General features: G+C 38.4%; 1 long non-coding RNA gene across 1 annotated transcript; it reads right to left on the bottom strand.

Moving 5' to 3' along the window:
• Positions 1-10,372: 10,372 nt before the first annotated feature.
• LOC119736874 lies at positions 10,373-13,133 on the bottom strand. The gene is made up of 3 exons (XR_005272317.1): positions 11,375-13,133; positions 11,004-11,123; positions 10,373-10,900 (listed from the first exon to the last, which is right to left on the bottom strand). It is a non-coding gene; the product is annotated as an uncharacterized LOC119736874 (long non-coding RNA).
• Between the last annotated feature and the right edge of the window lie 7,032 nt (positions 13,134-20,165).

The raw sequence follows: 20,165 nt of genomic DNA, 5'->3' as shown, positions 1-20,165 counted from the left end.
ACAGCCAGAGTATGTCTTAAGAAAGATATTTGGCTATAGGGCCATTGCAAATTTGTCCTTTGAAAAAAATATAGGTATAGAATAACGATCAGTTTTCAAAATGTTCAAAATGGCTGCCATTGCTTGTTATTCTACCGATATATTTTTTTTTGCAAATGGCAAATCTGCGATGGCCCTATAGCCAAATATCTTTCCCATGACATACTCTGACTGTGTGACACATGCCATGCCTGTATCATCAAAGGCACAATCCCATCGCCTATCTGCCGTACTAAAAGTTGTTATATTGCTGTAAATTTGATATTGGTAAACACAAACGAGACTTTACACTGTACTGAAAAGCGAGGACAGATTGTTGAGCCCTCCGAACATTATGTTTCAGACAAGCGTTCCGGAGTATAGCACCGAACCAAGTATAGTTTTTGAAGCGACTCGGATCGACACAAATACAATTTGGTTTCGTTTCATCAAATTTCCGGTCAGTACAGCGACTTCTAAATTCAAGACGCTCCGTTGGACCACAAGATGTCGATCTATATGGAAGTCTTGTGTAACTCCTAATTGCTAAATCGTTGGGCTTAATTCAGACCTGCATAATTTAGTTCGACTGGACTCTGGAACGCCATGTCTGACACGCGATGAGCAAACTTTTACAAGTACGACGTGTTTCATAACATGTTTTTAAGAAAATAACAACAATAATTCAGAGATGATGGCCTGATGTCAAATAAGTGTATTATTTTGCAGTAAGTCCATCAGAAATTTCCAGTTTAGCGTGGTCAAGGGCCCTCCAGAAAATCAACGTTTTACAGAATCGTGGAATCATTCAGCAGGATTCGAACCCTCGCCACCGTCGCGGGCGACAAAATGATAAGTTTTAACGTCATCTACTTAAGTTTTAGCATCATACTATGTTCAATAAAGCATTATTAAAGATAATAATTCGAAACTCCTATAGTATTTTTTTTTTTTACTTCAGGTCTAGTTTTCATATAATAATATTTTCTTGCTATCTACAAATATTGGATTTTTTTTTTTAACTCCAAAGAGTCTGTACAGTAATAAGACAAATGGAATCGGAAAAGGGGGAAAGATAACAACGTGCTTTCTTAACGTAAGTTAAACAAAATGACATGAAAGTGATAAAGTGTTGTCTCATAAGTGCGCTCCACTGCACCCCATGTCTCCTCCACGCAAGTAGAAATATGTAGAAAGGTCAGATCGGGAGCGTACGACTAAAATGACTGCGTCCTTCCCTCTGAATTGCCAATGATCATGAGGTATTCCCAAAAAAGAAATTGGATAAACAAATCCTTGGGGCTGCCACTAACCGAAGGTTTACACTATTATAGGATCATTTATGTTTCATGTATTTTGTTCGATTGCAATAATAACACCGCACAGAAGAATGTTCGAAACCTAAGCTGTTGAAGTTGCAGCTCGGTGGGCATTGCAACTTTTTTGAGAAAACAGTGAAAAACATGCACAACCTTCGAGTGCGAAACACGATTTCGTCCACTGCATATCACTCTGTAATCAGTCAATGGGCCTTATTCACAAGTCGGCCATATTGGATTGAGAGCGAGGTAAAATCTTCATTTTTGGAACTTGTGTAGAGAAATGAAAGCAATGACGTTACAAATTAATACCAGTCTGCTCAGATGAATCCTTCAAAATTTGTGATTAAACAAACTCTAATTTTTTAAGCCACATTTAAAAAAAAAAATGCAATTGAGGCTAGAGTAAATTAATAGTCTGGCACCATCCCATTCAACAGTTCACAATTTGTAAAATACATTCAGGGAACACAACAAAAATGGCCAACTCGTGCATAAGGCGCAATTGACTGATGGTTGGGAATCACCTACATTTCTTGATTTCTTCTAAATGACAGTACGATAGTACCATGACGATATTTTACCTTGATAATACATATAATTCAAAGCGTTATCTTTGGGATAAATACAAACGATCCTGCCTTTAAATCTGTGGATCTATATTTCGGTTAGTTGATGTTCTGGCCAATTGTCATTGTTCTCAAACTTTTGGGATTGCAATGCCCGCGATGTTCCTGCCTTTCTTAAAAACCAATATCGCTACTATCAAATCACTCGACCTGAAATACACACCCTAAAGTGTTCTTAAAAAGGTCAGAAGTGATTGGTAATTTTCTATGAAATGCCAACAGCGGCTGGAAAAAAAAGCTGACAACATCGTCAATTTTGAAGAAATATTAACTAGTTGGGACAGAAGACACGCATGAGAACGTGCGACTCGTTAACGAGGTATAGCAAAAGTCCATTATTGGGGTGCGTGTGCACTGTGTCTGGTTTTTTTATCTGTAGTGTGCATGAGAGAGAACAAAAGGGGTAATATAAAGATGGACATCTTGGGGCATTTTCGGCCTTTCAGTCGAAATAATAATGGTACACTAACTTCCTCCTCGCGCACGAATTGGAAGTCGAGGATAATGTTTTGGCCCTTTCCTATTTTGTTCTTGTTGGTAATCAAGATAAGTATTTCCCCGGAAGAGTGTGTCTGCGAGTTCATGAAAGTGCAGACGGGAAATTGAGTGCCGTCGGGTGTATCCATTTAGACTTGTCTCGTGGCTTCAAGAAAGATGCATAATTCGTGAACGCAGTCATCAGGGAAATACATTCTGCTGTCCCCGCGGATATGTTTCAAGGAAAATTCCACATGAAATAATGACAGTGAAAGTACACCATCACTTTTTGTTTTGCCCATTAAGGTGAGTAGCGCCAACCTGCGGGGCCTATTTGCAGGGGGCACTTACAGGCATGATAGGCTCATTTGCTTCTCATGGATTTTGTTCGTTTATGATAATAACACCGCTCAAAAAGAATGTTCAAAACTCACCTGTTGAAGATTCAGCTCAGTTAATATTACACTTTTCAAAGGAAACAGTGGAAAACCATGCACAACATTTTGATAATTGGCGATTTCGTCAATAGCGCTCTTACTTTATTTCCAAAAATCAGTCAATTATTGATCGTTAGTTAAAAATCGGCTATTTTTTTCGATTTCTTCTAAATGACAGCAAGCCAGACGGAATAATCTCACGGGGTGTTTAGTACCAGTAGACCAAGTAACCTTTTGATAATAATTCCGTATATTAGCCTACTGTTTGGATAAATGCAAATGATCCTCTAATAGGGGTCCCCATTTTCTTAAGGGAACACACAATGAGGTTGGTTATTATTTTAAACAATCAGATTTTTGGGCCCTCTCCAATGGGGGTTGGGGCCTAGGCCACTGAGGCGTGGCCCAATTCTCTCACCCCTATAGCTACACAAGTAGTTACGCTAAACATATTTTAATTAATGACTAGATATCTAACAACCAGGCGTCGCTGAAAGGATTACACGAATATGCACTTCTTGAGGTTATAACGGACCATTTTTAACAGATTGTTAGCTGTGCATGGAGTTGCGAGCCAACATATTTTCTCTGTGTTTACGGTCATAATGTTAAGGGGCTGTTCAGGGGGGCCGAGATTGGGCAGCGTGACGTCACATCGTATATTCTCCCGAGAGGGCCAGACCACACCGGCAGTGATAAGTTCACACCTCTGGTTTTCCTGAGAGTCTTTTCTCTTGACGGTCACTTCACTCTTCGAAGTCTCGGAAGGTTTCATTTCCAAATCGGCCACATCTTCACAGCTGCGTCATGTACCGTCGTTAGTGAAAATATACGCCTCTGTAGTCTGTACTAATGACATCACACTTTGTTTACGTGTGTGCTTTGCAATGGTGCTCAGTGGACCGTGGGCCCCCACTGGCTCCATAGAAAGTGCACATGTAAACAAAGTGTGACGTTATTAGTACAGAGGCTTATTGCTACCGATACAACACTCTTCAGTTGCTACGATTGGCAAATCTGGGGGGGGGGCAACGGAGGCCACACCCACCCACCCCCATTTGGTTTTTAAATTGGAGGAGTGAAGACCCCTTTTTGTCTGAAATTTTCAGGAAATACATTAAAGGGAAGATACAACATTTGCAAACATCAAAAAACGAAATGATCAAATTATCACGAAATATCTTACTGGATTGTTAGGGAATGACAGTCCAAAGAATCCTGTAAAATCGTGGTTCCTAGTGTGCTGACATTTTCAAGAAAACTTGTATTTTTCCAACGCTGGTCGGCGGACCAGCGTTGGAGAAAACTGGCTTTTTTCAAAAGTTCTCCTAATTTTTCATATTTAGTTATTCCGCATTTTCTTTGCAATTGTTTACACATGTACCTGTGAAATGGTACAAGCCTGCTAGACTGAGTCTCTGACCTTACAATTCCCCAAAGTCTATAAATTGCTCCGTTTCATCTTAAGTGGGGTCAGGGAACCAGACTACAAGATCATGGTTGGTTTTCCTGGATTTTCCAGCATCTCCGAACCCAAAACATGAAGCAAGTCAGTTCAACAATATTTGCTATAACATACTAATCCTCCAAATCCATGTTTTTTCTGAAAATTGCAGCAAAAGCAAATGTTGTACATTCCCTATAAAACGTTGCGCATCTTCTTCGCAAGCCATGAGCTATACATATACCTTTTAGTTTTAATATTGTAATGTGGAAATAGCGCACGATGGGGCGACTGTTTACTTAAGGCCCAAAAAAGTCTACGGTTTCTGGCATGGAGCTTGCCCAAAAAGTGGTGCGGCGACGCGGCTTCTTTTTTTTTTTACCTGATTTTTTGCTTCAAATGTCGGCTGATGACTGCAAATGGTGCCTGACTAAACTTAGTGCAAATATATGGAATTCCAGAGAGGCCACATAAAGCTTATTCTCGACCATAACCCAATCTAAAAACACGTTAAAATTGTGCAGCAGCAGGATTCCATTCAAACCAGTGAGTTTGGCGGTTTTGAGACATCATATTTCATTAAAAAAAAAACTTTTTCATTTTGCCGACGCGCATGGCTACGGCGACGCGCGCGCTTACCAGAAACCGGAGACTTTTTTTTTTGGCCTAATCCACTCTTTCTTTTTTAAATAATCGAGAAAAAAACAAATGGTGTGCACTACCTTTAAAACGCCATGAAAGAGTAGCACCATATTGATTAGCCTTGCTGGGGGTAATTAATGACGATACTCCTTCTTCATCTCAAGAACCTTGCCCTTTTCCCTCTTCTCATCTCTCTTCCTTATCAGGGATGTATTGATTCACGAGAGAGCCGATTTATATTGTCCTCCGTTTTGGCTTTCCTTCGTTGTTTTTTTTCTTTTCTGAGGATAAACAGTATTGTGCATCGATCGTGACGATTATATTTGCCCTCTCTTTGCCGTGTCGTGGCAAACACAATGCCCATGTTTGTTTTTCAAAGAAAATGTTGCTTACTGGGAAATTTTGCAAAATACTTAGATAATCTCACTGTAATGACGTTTTAAAAACGAGTAATCAAGTGGTTCATCTTTAGTGAGAAATGGAAAGGGTGGTCGAATATAAATACCACACAGGTGCGGATATGTACATTTTGCTTTTAATGCTTGAAATATCTTCATTGTTCAGGTTGTCCTTATTTTCTAGGTGCTATTTTCGAGCAATTCTTCAAATCGGAGGATTTTTCGAAATTGTCCCCCAATTTTACAAGTATTTTTAGAGCCACGCTCTCACAAGAGAGCAAATAATACAATTTCGTGTTTTCCCCATTAAGTCCAGTCTGTATGGATGGCTGGTAATTCTGACGTATTGATTGGAGGGACGACTCTCGACGTGATTGGTCAAGGGTGGTTGCTCGCGCGACCGTGCGCGTACACTGTTATTTCGGTTGTGTAAAAATCATGCAACCTGTTGTGTAAACTGTTGTTTACACAACTTGTGTAAAATATTACACAACTTGTTCAATTTGTTTACACAACTGGTTGCTAGGTTCATATAGTCCACAACCGAAATAACAGTGTATATGTCCAATCACTTTGACCAAAATCATGACGTGAATTTTGTGGCAAGCTGTACTGGGAAGCATAAGGCGGTTAAAAGGGGGAAAATAATAATCACACCAATTAAAATTTGTTGTGGAAATGGGGTTTTTAAAATTGTGTTTTATGTTTTTGGGGTTTGTTTTGTCTGTTTTCTTTCGTTGATAAAGTGGACAAATTAAGGGACGACTCTTTGTAGTTGTATCCATCTTTGCTTGTGGTGACAAGGGTGTGTAAAACCTTATTCTCGTTTGTAAACACTGCAACTAGGGCGCCATTTTGTATGGGCTCCAAGGAGAGCCTAAGTTAAACTGTGGTTGGCAACAGGTTTTGCCACAATGCATATTAAAGGCATATAGGATCATTTACATTTATACCGAATTATTATAAAAAACAAAAGCTTACAACTCCGCGAAATTATTCTGTCTGGCTTGCTGTCATTTAGAAGAAATCGAGACATGTCGGTGATTTCCAACAATCAGTCAGTTGACTGATTTTGGGAAATATAGAGTGGAATTGAAGATGTTTTGTGATCAAAAGATTGTGCATGCACGTTGTGCACTGTTTTCTTGAAAAGTGTATGAGCTGAAACTTCAATAGGCTTTGAACATTCGTCTATGGATTTTGAGTGGTGTAATTATTGGAATCGAACAAAACGTATGAAAAGCAAATGATTTTAAATGCCTTTAACACCCTCATTGTGTGTAAGAAAGAGGCATTTTATTAAGTCTTTGGCATCGTTTGAAAACATTGATAACTATTCTTTATTTTTGCAACATTGACCTTCCATAGATTAACAAACCGTGGTTGGCAAAAAATGCCAACCATGCACTGGCAAGTAAAAGTCTTTACCAGCCTTGGCGCCAAAATGGCAATATCATGGGAGAAAAATAGTGTCAATTAATCAAGGGAAAGTCTGCGTTCTTGCGATCGGAGGACGAAGCAATCTATACAAGAGTGGATGATGGGAGTGACGTCATATCGCACGCAGACTGTTTTTCATCGCCATGGAGAATGTGTCACAAGCCGAATCACGTTGCCATGCAAACGGGAGAGATCATCCGTGCACTACCAGGCGGGAGGACGTGGATGACAGCAAAGCATTGAAGGTGGCCCGACGACTGTTGAAAGCAGTAACTGTTTCACACGCAGAGTGCATCTCTGCATGAGCAAGGGCGAATCCAGAACACAATGGTTGGGGGCCAAAAAAAAACCCAATTTGGTCACCCCAAAAGTGGGTCCAAAAAATTACGGCGTGGGGTTCGGGGCCCGCTAAGGCCCGGTAAAAAAATGGATTCTAGATGCTCTGCGATGCGATCTGAGGCAATTTCTGACTACTTTGTCCATTTTTTTTAGGAAAAGATGGTGGTGTATAGGCAGTGCATGCCTTTATTGCGACGTCACTTAAAAAAAAGAAATTGAGTTCGTTGGGGGGTGGGGGTGGCCCCCGTTGCCCCCCCCCCCCCGATCTGCCCTTGTGCATGAGGGTTAGCATGAAGGTATCATTTATGGTGATTCTTTGTATTATATTTTGTCACACATGAATTGATTGGAGAAAAAAAGATTAAAAACGCATAGCCGTTTGCTTAATTCGTTTCTCTGCAAACTGAAAGGGAAAACTAGCGGTTCGAAATTTAATTATTAAAATTCAATTTTCTTACTATGGGCTATCTAATATTGATAATTACTCTATTACAACTGTGCTTAATTATTGAAAAATGTCACAGCGTTATTTGTTGTCACGTTCTGGCTGGAAATCTCTATATCGGCGAAATTATGAATGTAGGGGATTTTATGGAGCAGACGACTATTTACTGAAACTTGCAAAATTCAACATGGCGGGGATTTCTAGTTATTCATAGTTGATACGAATTCATAGTCCCAGTAGGCCCTACACTTTGAAAATGACGGTGTCGAACTGTATCACAATTGGTAACCTCCCATTTAAGACCCCAATAGGCCCAGACATTTAGAAACATGCGGCTCTTGATTCGGAGATCAAATATAATACACTCAACCAAAAAAAAGAAAGTCCCCCCTTAATACTTTTTTTGTCTAACTCAAAACTACTGGGCACATCTTGCTCAAATTACAACTGATCAGTACAGAAATTCCTTAGCAATCCAGCCATACTCTTTGTTTGACCCAAAACAGTGATAATGTGTACACAATTATGCAATTTATGACAAATGGTACCGAAAAAAGTTGCACTTTTGTATACGTGCAGAGTGAGCGTGAACCACAACTTGCACGTATACAAAAGTGCCACTGTTTTCGGTATCATTTGTCATAAATTCGTACACATTATCACTGTTTTGGGCCAAATAAAGAGTATAGCTGATTGCTAAGGAATTTCTGTACTGATCAGTCGTTATTTGAGCAAGAGGTGCTCAGTAGTTTTGAGTTAGACAAAAAAGTATCTGAAGGGGGACTTTCTTTTTTGGTTGAGTGTATGTCAAGATATTATCTTTGTCGCCCAGAGTCAATTTCAGTGAAGAAACCATTTTTTTTTAAAGATATGCCATTGCGTTAATGAAGTCATTGGAACCTTTTCACAAGAAAAACATTGGAAACGTGCATGCATCTCACGTTAAAAATATTTCTGGAATTAAAAAAAAAACCTTTTGGAGAAATGGTTTCCTTGCGACAGTTTCTAAAATTAGGTCACTGATAATTGTGATTAAATGTCTTGATAGTCGTCATTTTATAGGCTAAACGTAACTCTGGTTCAATACATTAGTCAAGTATTGAAAAATTTATTTAAATTGATTTATTTATGAATACCTTTGTTTGAAAACCCGAAGCAAAAAATGCGGATTTCGAGGTATTTTTCGAACATCCCAACAACCAAAATGTATTCAATAGCACTGAAAAGTGGAGAAAGTACAAAGTACAAAAACTTTTAAAATGTGCTGTTGATATACTATCCTGAAGAGCACCCGCAGATTTACGCCACTGATTGGTCGGTAAAGGGGCGGGGAAGGGCTGCGCTCCTGCAACAAATTGAACATGGAATGCCGTGCTTTTTGGCATTTTGTTTTCTCCCGACAATTTTCCATCTGTACTCTTGCAATTTCACGAAAACAAGAGTCTTTTTTTTCTGTTTTTGATGTGTGTCACCATCTAAATATGCCTTAAAAACGGGATGTTTTTAATTTTGCGTACGAACAGTTCCATCTTGCGAGCAGACAGGGCCTCCCGCAATAATCCGGGCCTTGTTACTGTCTCTCCTTTGATCTCCCCCTACCCCACCCACCCCTATCCCACATCCACCCCCATCCCACACCCACTAACCCCATCCCATACCCACCCGTTGCCTTTAGCGAGGCCACTCAGGATATCATCATTCAAAGCTCATCACTGCCGATCTGTAGCACTAATTCCAAATACACTGCGTGCATGTATACGCATTGAAACGCCAGTTTGTCTAAAATAAATAACAAGTACACATGTTCTCGCTGCTTGCCAGCTGGCGTTTTCACACACGTTAATATTAACGGCTCTATATCTATTTTCTTTTTATTTTATAAATGACAAGATTCGTTCTGCAAAATTGCCCTATTTAATAGTCGAGGGCCTGACAAATGCGGCTGAGTTAAAAAAAAAAAAGAGTAACCACCCACGTAGGTTTTACATGCTTGTTAGCCAGAGTAAACTATCAACAAATTATTAATGATGGCTACTTTAGCTTGTGTGTGAACAAACAGGTCTACAGCGTCATCAGGATATACCTCACCCAGGCGTTGTACATCAATCGAGTTTACTGCCATTTTATCAACAATGTTTGATTAATTTCCGTATTTTCCTGTCCTGTCCAAGTTTTACTGACAGTCATCTTTCCTATTATTTTAATCTTAATATATCAACTACTTTTAATCGAAGGATTTGTTTCAAATGGACTCTCTTGAGTTTAAAATCTGTAAACAGAAAAAAAAGAAAAAGAGCAAATCCTTTACGCGCAATTTTTTTTAATAGAAAAAAGAAATAGCAATGCCTTGACCAATTTTTGTTTTGATTTTTTGAAAAGAAAATGAAAAAGCAAACCCCTTACCAAGTGCCGTTTTTAAATTTGTAAAAGCAAAAAAGGCACAAAAATCCTTTACCAGTTATCGCTTTGGAATTTTTTAAAAGAAAAGAAAACCCTTTTCCATTTTGTGTTCTTAAATCTGTAAAAAAAACCCAAAAAAAGAAAATACAAATCCCTCACCAATTAGAGTTTTTGAATTTTTACAAAAGAAAAAAAGAAAAGCAAACCCTTTACCGTTTTGCTATTTTATAAACTGCCAAAAAAAGTGGAAAAACAAACCCTTTACCGAACACAGTTTTGGAGTCTGTGTTTAGAAAAGGGGACAACACATTGACATCGTTTTCTTTTTTATACATTTTAAACATGTACATATATAAAAACAGCACACTCGTACTCGTTTTATTTTATTTGACTGAAACACAATCAACTAAAAACTAAGACAAACTAAACAAAAAAAGGGGGAAGGGTAATAGGAGAAGGGGAAACGAAACCCTTTACTAGTTTACGCGCAACGAAATCCGAGTGCGGCCGAGTTTGTCCGAAAGAGTCTCGGTTGTTTCCGGAGGCATGACGGACACGCAGATTGAAGGCGCGCCCGCCGTATGTCCGGCACAATGTTTAGCTTGCTATGCGCTAGTGCTATATACTTAGGTACGACTTAAACCAATTGTTAAATAACTGACATTTGCAGCTTTTTATATTGATCCACCAGAATTTCGGAGGGATTTTGAAATGGGATGGTGTTGTGTATACATCCCTCGGATTAGTCCAATGTGACGACTTTTTAAGAGAAACTTATGGGAACTTTCAGAAGCTGGCTATTGTAAAACTCAGTCGAGTGTTAAAAAATTCTTTTTCCTGCCCTGTGAACAACTGCACTCCGTTATGTTCTTCGTCTCTGCTGCTCAAACGAAGCAAGAGGAATCTGCAAAGCTAAAAGAAATACATTTGATATTATTACATTTTTGTTCACAAAAAATGTCTTACAAAAATTTGCTATATATATACCAAATAAATTAATTAATTTATAAATTACCTTATGAATTGGTGAAGAATTGCTCTGCAAGCAGGGTCTTTAGTCCTTCCGTCGGTCCTCCTCCCTGCTTCCGGTTCCTTCTTCGTCCAGAGTGACATCTCATCTTGCAGACCGTCATCTCTACCAGAAGATTCAAAGGAACACATGTAAGAAAATGTGTGTGGGACAATAATGCGCATGTTGCTCTTCTTTTTTTATTTGTGGACTTCTGAAGCTGTAAAGTGATTACGATTTTACATTAAATTTATTTTCCCCTAGATGTATCGTATTGTAAATAAAGAAGGTATCATTAATCGCAGACACAACAAGAAGAACAACTCGAAACATCCTAAGACATTTTTCGAAAAGGAAAAAAACATTAATATTTTTACCTGGGAAATCAGTAATGGGATGCCCGGCAAGCAGGGTCATCCTGCATCCGACGTTCCTCCTCCCTGCTTCCGGTTCCTCCGTGTCATCAGCTCCTGACATGAGCACTCGACTCGGCTTACCGGTCCTCCTAATCTAATTGCAAGTTGCTGAAAATAAAAAAAGAAGTCTTCCTAGCGGAGCTAGTGTAGGTTACTACAATGACAGTGGTTTCCCAATCAAATTTGTGACCGGTGCTGTGGTATAAAGAGAAAGAAAACGTATATTAATGGTCCTTACCTGACCACTATAAACTTGATACAATCATATAAGGAAAATTTACTTTAGGCCTATAACTGGGTGAAAAGTATCTTACATACGCACGGTGAAGATAATCCAATTAGTGGCCCTTACCTGACCACTGTAATGGATTCAACCGTTGAGAAATTAAAGTAAGCTTAGTTTACTCTAAATAGATCATTTGGCCTACTGATCGCGAAGATGAAACTTCCAGTACGGACAAAGCAACGCGCATCGGTTCAAAGGGAAACAGCATTCACATTGCCGACCAGCTGTGGTCGGACTTATCAGCATTAAAAGTACCATCGATCAAAACCTCCACTGCAACTGGTGTTGTGGTTGTTAAAAAAATCAATTGATGCACATTATTTCACCCTGTAAATTCAAGCTATACGCTTTACAGGGCGATTTACATGGTGTATCCGACAGTAACAGGTGTCAATACGCCTGATTTACAATAAACCAAATTTACACAATGGCCCTAGCACGAAAGGCAATTATCTAACATGGTGAATCAGATATTATGGAAGAACAAATCACAAACAATTAGATATGTCCATAAGACACATTTCGACAAGGATCAGAGACTATTTCATGTCGCAAAATAATCGTGGAATCGTTGAAACCATCATTCTGATTGCGTTTCGCGACCGTTACATGTTTCATAGAATCTGTATGATCTGCACATGACCCTATACATGTAGAGCACTATAATGGATACAACCGTTGAGAAAAAAAAGATATCTTTATTCTAAATACATAATCTGGCGTACTGGTCGCAAATATGATAATTCCAGAAGGGAAACAACATTCACATTGTCGACCAGATGTGATCGGACATATCAGAATCGAGAGTACCATCGATCAAAACCTCCACTGGTGTTGTGGTTGTTTAAAAAATTAATTGATGCTTATTATTTCACCCTGTAAAATCAGGCAATACACTTGACAGAGCGATTACATGGTGTATCCGACGTAACAGGTGTCATTACACCTGATTTACAATAAACAAAATTGACACAATGGCCCTATAGCACAAAAGGCAATTATCGAACATGGTGAATCGTATATTACGGAAGAACAAATCACAAACAATAATATATGTCATAAGACACATTTCGACAAGGATCAGAGACTATTTCATGTCGCAAAATAATCGTGGAATCGTTGAAACCATCATTCTAATTACGTTTCACGACCGTTACATGTTTTTAACGGAATGTGTAAGAGCTGCACATGGCCCTATACATGTAGAGCATGTTTGTCAAACAATAGATCTCAAAAAAAAAGTTTGTCAAACAGACAAAATGAAGTAGATTTTTAAACATGGCCCTACAGAGTATTTCACTCCATGAACCATGGTGAAGTTACAACAGGTGAAGAACTGAATACATAGAGTATACAAGAAAACTTAGATCCAACATTAGAGTTTTTAAGCTTGAAAATAGCTATTGATACTTAACACATGTCCCTATAATGGCCCTGGAATCATGTACATAATCTGTCATACAGAAGATAACGCAACAAAAATTGGGTTTGGCAGAAATCTCTACAAAACGGCGATGAAAGTTTTGTACACATGGCCCTAGGATTTTTTTCACAATGAGAATCAATGTAGAACATTTAAAAAGTTTGATTCGTAGGCCTACACATGGCCCTAAACTTTTAACACGAATTGTTACAAACGGAAAAATTATACGTACAAACATGACCCTATACATCTCACAATCAGTCCTTAAATGTCAAGCACGGGGGACATTATTGTGCAAGATTAAACAAAAAAGTGCAGATGTTGCAAAATGGAAGAGAAGCAGAACGATTTACTACACATGGCCCCACATAAAAATCCTTCCTAGATAGCAGGTGCTACGTGGTTTAGCAGTTTTGAGTACATTTATGTACTCATTTAATTACTACCATCGACGATAATACCTTTTAATTTATATATGTCATCTTCTTGAAAGTCATTTTTAATCGAACGGATATCAATTTAAAATATTACTACACATGGCCCAATCATATTAATTTCGCATCAAAATTCTTCCGCATTTATTTAAGTACTCGTACACATTTTTCGTTTGTTAACGTTACTTGTACCCGTTTGACTTTGTTAGCACTCGAGCTCGAACACGGATTTTTTTCGCACTCGAACTCAAACGCGAACTCGTACTAATAAGCGAACGTTAACGAACGATACATTTGTTATTTCAATCCATACCCGCAGGTCGATATCCATCGTTTTATTTTCTTCCTATAAATCGACAAAATATTGACAAATGATTGATAACATTAATGATTGACACTAACTTTGTTCGCACTCGAACTCAATACGAACTCGTAATCGTGAACGAACGATACATGTGCCGTTTTAATCCATACCTGTAGGTTGATATACACCGTCTTTTTTTCTCCTCTATACAAATCGGACAAAAGATTGACAAATAATTGACAAAATGTAATGATTGACATTAACTTTCTTAGCGCTCATCAAACTCAACACGAACTCGTAATCGTGAACGAACGATACATTGTTTAAATCCATACCGCCCGCAGGTCCATGTCTTATTTTCGTCCTATACACATATCAGACAAATGGTCGACGAAATTTAATGATTGACACTAACTTTGTTCGCACTCGAACTCAACACGAACTCGTTCTCGTGAACGAACGATACATGTGCTGTTTTAATCCATACCTGTAGGTTGATATATACCGTCTTTTTCTCCTTTATACAAATCGGACGAAAGATTGACAAATAATTGACAAAAATTAATGATTGACATTAACTTTGTTAGCGCTCAAACTCAACACGAACTCGTAATCCTGAACGAACGATACATATGTTGTTTTGTTTTAATATATACCGCCCGCAGGTCCATATCTTAATTTCTTCCTATACACAATCATATGGGACAAATGATTGACAAAATTTAATGCTTGATACTAGGTTAGTTCGCACTCGAACTTAACACGAACTCGTAATCGTTAACGAACGATACATTTGCCAACATATACCCGCAGATCGATATCCATCATCTTATCGAACAAAACGATTGACACTGAATCAGTTTTTTTTTCTTTTCGATTTCAAGGTTCCGTTTGAGAATTTTTGCATTTTAATTTTTCTTTTTGAAATTCATTTTCAATCGAACCGAGAGCGCGCTAGTGTTCATTTCGAATATACAATTATTTTCAGAATCGTACATTACTGACACCCCAAAACGTTGGCATTTAGAAACAAATTATCTGCAATTTATTTTGCGTATCCAAGCGGCGGGATTTTCATTCCTTTCCCATCTGGTGCTTGGTAAGATTGTGTCTTAATTAAGAATCGTGCGGAGAGGTTCCTTGGAAAAATATAATTATTATCATTAACTATCTTTGTCTTCTTTACAAAACATAATCTCTTGCTGGTTTTACAACTGTATACATTATTGAATAAATGTGTTGGCGATGTAGCACCCATCAAGGGTGTCGTGTTTCTCAATAGTACTAGTAGCACCCATCAAGAGTGTCGTCGTCTTTCTCAATAGAAGCACCCATCAAGGGTGAGGTCTTTCTTGATATTATCACCCATCAAGGGCGTTGTCTTTCTCAATAGCAGCATATAATAATTTATAGCATCAAGGGTGTCGTGTTAATCAATAAAGTAGTAACAGTAGCACCCATCAAGGGTGTGGTTTTTCTCAATAGTAGCACCCATCAAGGGTGTCGTTCTTCTCCATAGTAGCACCCATCAAGGGTGTCGTCCTCCTCAATAGTAGCACCCATCAAGGGTGAGGTTATCTTCAATAGTACTAGCACCCATCAAGGGGTCGTGTTAATCAATAGTAGCACCCATCAAGGGGGGGTCGTGTTAATCAATACAGTTGTATAGCACCCATCAAGGGTGTCGTCCTTCTCAATAGTAGCATTAAGTGTGTCGTATTTCTCAATAGTAGCACTCATCAAGGGTCAGGTTATTTTTAATAGTAGCACTCATCAAGTGTCGTGTTAATCATATAGCACCCATCAAGGGTGTCGTATTAATCACCCATCAAGGGTGTCGTCCTCCTCAAATGTAGCACTCATCAAGAGTGTTGTCTTTCTCAATCATATACTTTAACGGCATTCCAATGGACATTATCCAACATGACACTTTACAGGATTATTTCGCAAAAGTTTTAAAGGAATACATAATGAACATCTTTACACCATTAATTCTTCAAGGTAATTCCTTTGTCTTTATACAAAAATAATCAGCAAACTTAGTATGGTTGTGATGCGGCAAAGCTCAAGGCAATGCCATTGATTTGACATCTATTTCTGTTGATATATGATAGCATATTCGAAGGTTCGTCTTCATCGCTGATTCTTCTGTTTGTATTATTCAAATAAATCCAAAACGGTGAAACTTAACTTTTTCATACTTCAACTGGCGTTATTAATGCCAATGTCATTGTCAGGATAACGTTGGTAAAAATTAATAACTTTCCTTCCCTCCCCGATTCCCAAAGTTCCTAATTGTCTTGCAAGCTGCTACTGCCTCGCTGTTTGCGGTACGCTAAAGCTCCCTAAACTTTATTTATTATTATTATTATTATTATTATTTTATTACCACCTGCTCTTGATACACTTTCATTTTTATATTTTATTTGACTACATAGCTTTGTCTTAATCTTTTTCGTTAAAAATTGACTTTTTCTGAACTTAAGATTTAAAACTTTTGATACTGATATACGTTTTCATATTGTTTTCCATTTTTTATGTGTTATTAGAAAAACTGTTTTCAGATTTTAATTCAGTATAAGATACTTATTTTTTTATTTTTTTTGTAATAATTATATTTTAAAGAGCTCCGTAGTAGGTATGAGTTGATAAAATCAATTAGTTTTTTTTTATCACGGAAGGTAGACATCTATGATCCGTTTGTAATGAAATAATTAACTGATTTGGTATCAGGAAATATAAATATCAAGATATCATTAACCAGTGAATAATCATCTCTGGATGACGATATCCTACAAGATATCATCGACCCGAGAAATACTTTACTTTCTCGAGAAGATAACATCTCACCCAAAAGATATAGTCAACCCGAGAAATATTTTTTTTCCTTGAGAAGACAACATCTCACCTAAAAGATATCACCAATCCGAGATGAAATATTATCTCGGAAAGACGACATCTAACCTACAAGACATCATCCACCCGAGACATACTTTTTCTCGAGAAGATGACATCTGACCAAAACGATATCTTCAACTCGAGAAATGTTTTCTTTCTTGGGAAGAGGATATTTCACCTACAAGATATCATCGACCAGAGAAATTTGTTCTCGAGAAGACAACATCTCACCCTATACAAGCAAGATATCACCAACCCGTGATGACACATTATCTCAGGAAGACGATGTCTTATTTACAAGATATCATCAACCCGGGAAATATTTGTTCTCGGGAAGACGGCATCTCACCTATAAGATATCACCAACCCGTGAACACTTTCTCGGGAAGACGATAATACCTACAATTATAACATCGCGAAAACCACCCAAAAGATGTCCTATTTTATAAATGACGGACGCTCATCAACCCATCTAACCTTAGAGCTCAGTAACGTGTGTCTACTTATTTAAAAATCAACAAGATATTAAAAATAAATGTTCTGACATTAATTTCATTGTTGTTGTTTTTTCAACTAGAATGCACTACCTCGATACAGATTTTAAATTGACTATATCGTCAATTATTTTAAAAAATCAAGTTACGATTTGCCCGAGATTTTTACTGTGCCTCGAAAAGGTAATTTTGTATCTTTGTAATTATTTTGTTAACAGATTTTTATAAGTTATTTTTACACCATGGCCAGGTCGAGCTCCTTTACGCTGCTGCTGGTGTGCTCGGCTGCCTACGCGCGCCATGTGCCTATACCCCCACCCACCCCACCTTACGCCTTAACCTGAATCGTAATCGTTCATTTATACAATCATAAATTTGCCTTATTTGCCTTCTTCCAAACGTCGATTTTCGCTGATCTCGATCTCAACAGCAGGTCTTCTCCAATTCGTATGAGCTTCAAATAATTCCGTCGGCTGTCTTTTAAAATCTAAATTTATACAATCATAATCAAAATAATTCAGCTCTCAATATTTTTTCTTCGGCTGTTCTCTTGAACTTATACAAGTTACCCTAAAGATAATGGTGTAAAGTTGCATTATTTTGAGCAATTTATACACATTTGAGATCCGTAGATACATTGTCCATAAATTTGATTTTGGTCCATTGGAATGCCGCCCTATAATACTCTAAATAGTGTGCTTGCATTAAATAATTTGAAGTTATGATGAAATATGTTGGCTCCGTCGTTAACTCCTCGAATTCATGGTGTTCAGGCTTTTCATTTCATCTTTAAAATAATTAAATAAAAGCTTGAAACTCTTTGTTCTGGTAAGTTTTAAACCAATAAAACTTATACAATTATAACAAAAGGCAAACCGAATTCCAAGGAACCCTCCACTCTTAACAAAATTCCAAACATGTTTGCTCGAACTTTTGAGTAAATCCCTAAAAGCCCCTGCCTTGCTGGAATGGCTTTGAAAGTGTAGCAAAGACGGTGCACCTGGCCGCGTATTGTGCGCGCGGCTTTTCAACTTTCGACCAATAAGAATCATCGGAATGTATGAACACGCCCACGCTGCGCCGGCCACGAGCGGCTCACGTGCTCGCTCTCGACTTCGCTTTTGAAGCAATGCGTGAAATGCGCAATGCACCAAAAGACATGTGCGTGTATAAATTGGCAGGTATTCACATGCAAATTACTCTAAATCAAAAGGGCTTTCGCCTACAGGAATGGTATTTCAACGTAAAATTTCAGCAATGCAAAAGACAAACTCAATGTAAAGGAGACTCAAAAGGACGCCATTTTGTTGGCAACAAACACACATGTACCGTGTATCGTACGTATTCTAATATCTCGATATATTAAAAATGAGGTACCGAGTTAAAGCGAAGAATTGCAGAATTTGTTCGCACAATATTCAACAATGCAAAATACAACCCCATGTTCACAAAATGCAAAATTCAATAAATGCGATTTAAGGACCAAAGTCAAAGAGAGGAATTTTAATGCTCCACTTTACTTCGAAGTACAAAATAATGAGGTTTAAAATGCAGGCAAAAATATTAGGTGCCATATTGCTCAAAATGCAGAATATTGAGATGCTTTTTCCTCTTTTGGTTCTGTGTGACCGGAGGAGAAGATCAATTTTCACTCACCTCGATATTTCCATATTTAAAGTTGGACTTACCCCGACGAACTCCAAAAGCTTGACTTCAGTATTTTCCAAAAACGTTATTCAGATCATTCGACAAAATTATAAGTTCACAAAAATTCCATGTGTCCATTCAGTTCAGTTCAGCACAAAATAGGAATTCAAAGGAATGCAGTTGCGAAGTCCAGTTCAGTTCTGTAAAACAAAAGTTCTGTAGGCCTACAGCAAAGTTCAAGTCAGTTTTTCATACAAGACGGGTGACGACGACGCAACATGTCTGCGTCGAAATGCTGCAGCTAGTGACCCCGCGTACATGAGGCCGGTTTTCTGGTTGAATTGCAATACTCCAAGCGTCAAAATTTGAAGCTTTTCTCCCGCCCATGACGACAGTGACGACTCCAGGGTATGATGTACAAGTTTCCACGTTGGGGGCTTGAAGCTGGACGGCAGACTAGGAGGTTAAAGTCTCAAGGTTTGCTGTGAATTTGAGGTAAATTTTTGGTGACTAACCAAAAATAGTGGGAAGACATTGTGAGCTGTCTCCCATGGCCCAGTCCCAGGCAGGGCGTATTCGAAACCCCGTTCTCGTTGAATGAACATGAGAAATGATGCCGCGCCCTATAAAGTGTCCGTTGACCCCAAATGTCCGTTGACCCCGTTCTCGGTAATTTTCCATGGCGCGGGGTCATGATATGGAGGTGAAAAGTGTTATTTTTGTATCGCTGGTTGTTGCTCCGTACTGGGGTCTTTGTGCTGCCTTGGTCGAAGTACTCAGTGTGTATTTCTCCACATGCTAATTTTCTCCATGATTTCTATCGTGAGTGGAAAATGTTCAATTAAAAAAAAAACAAATATGAAGGAAGAGTCTTCATTTCCAGATAGAGTAGCTTCAATGGAGGGAAAATGACTTATATTTTTTTAAAGACGGGAGAAAATTCCCAGAAGTATTCGTGACGTGGCACGCGTAGCTCGCATGGCCTGCTGTCTCTCATTGGTCAGAAGTACGTATGTGACGTCATCTCGTCAATCTAGCCAATTTGATTTGACGGAGGAGTCTGGTGTTAACAAAATGAGCAGACGTACAAATGTTGTACAATTGGTACCGTACAGGGTGATGTTTTAGCCGATTTTCGGCTAGATTTGACAGACCGTTTTGAAGAAAAAAAACCCAATCCCTGACGTGTACGACTACACAGTAACGAAATAATTTATAGGCATGGCAGTTAGGCTAGACACGCGCCAATTAAAAACAAATAACTAT

The sequence above is a fragment of the Patiria miniata genome, unplaced genomic scaffold (genome assembly GCF_015706575.1).
Source record: "Patiria miniata isolate m_02_andy unplaced genomic scaffold, ASM1570657v1 HiC_scaffold_3, whole genome shotgun sequence".
Lineage (NCBI taxonomy): Eukaryota > Metazoa > Echinodermata > Asteroidea > Valvatida > Asterinidae > Patiria > Patiria miniata.
The sequence above is the reverse complement of the archived record's forward strand: the minus strand, read 5'-3'. Positions and strand labels throughout refer to the sequence as shown.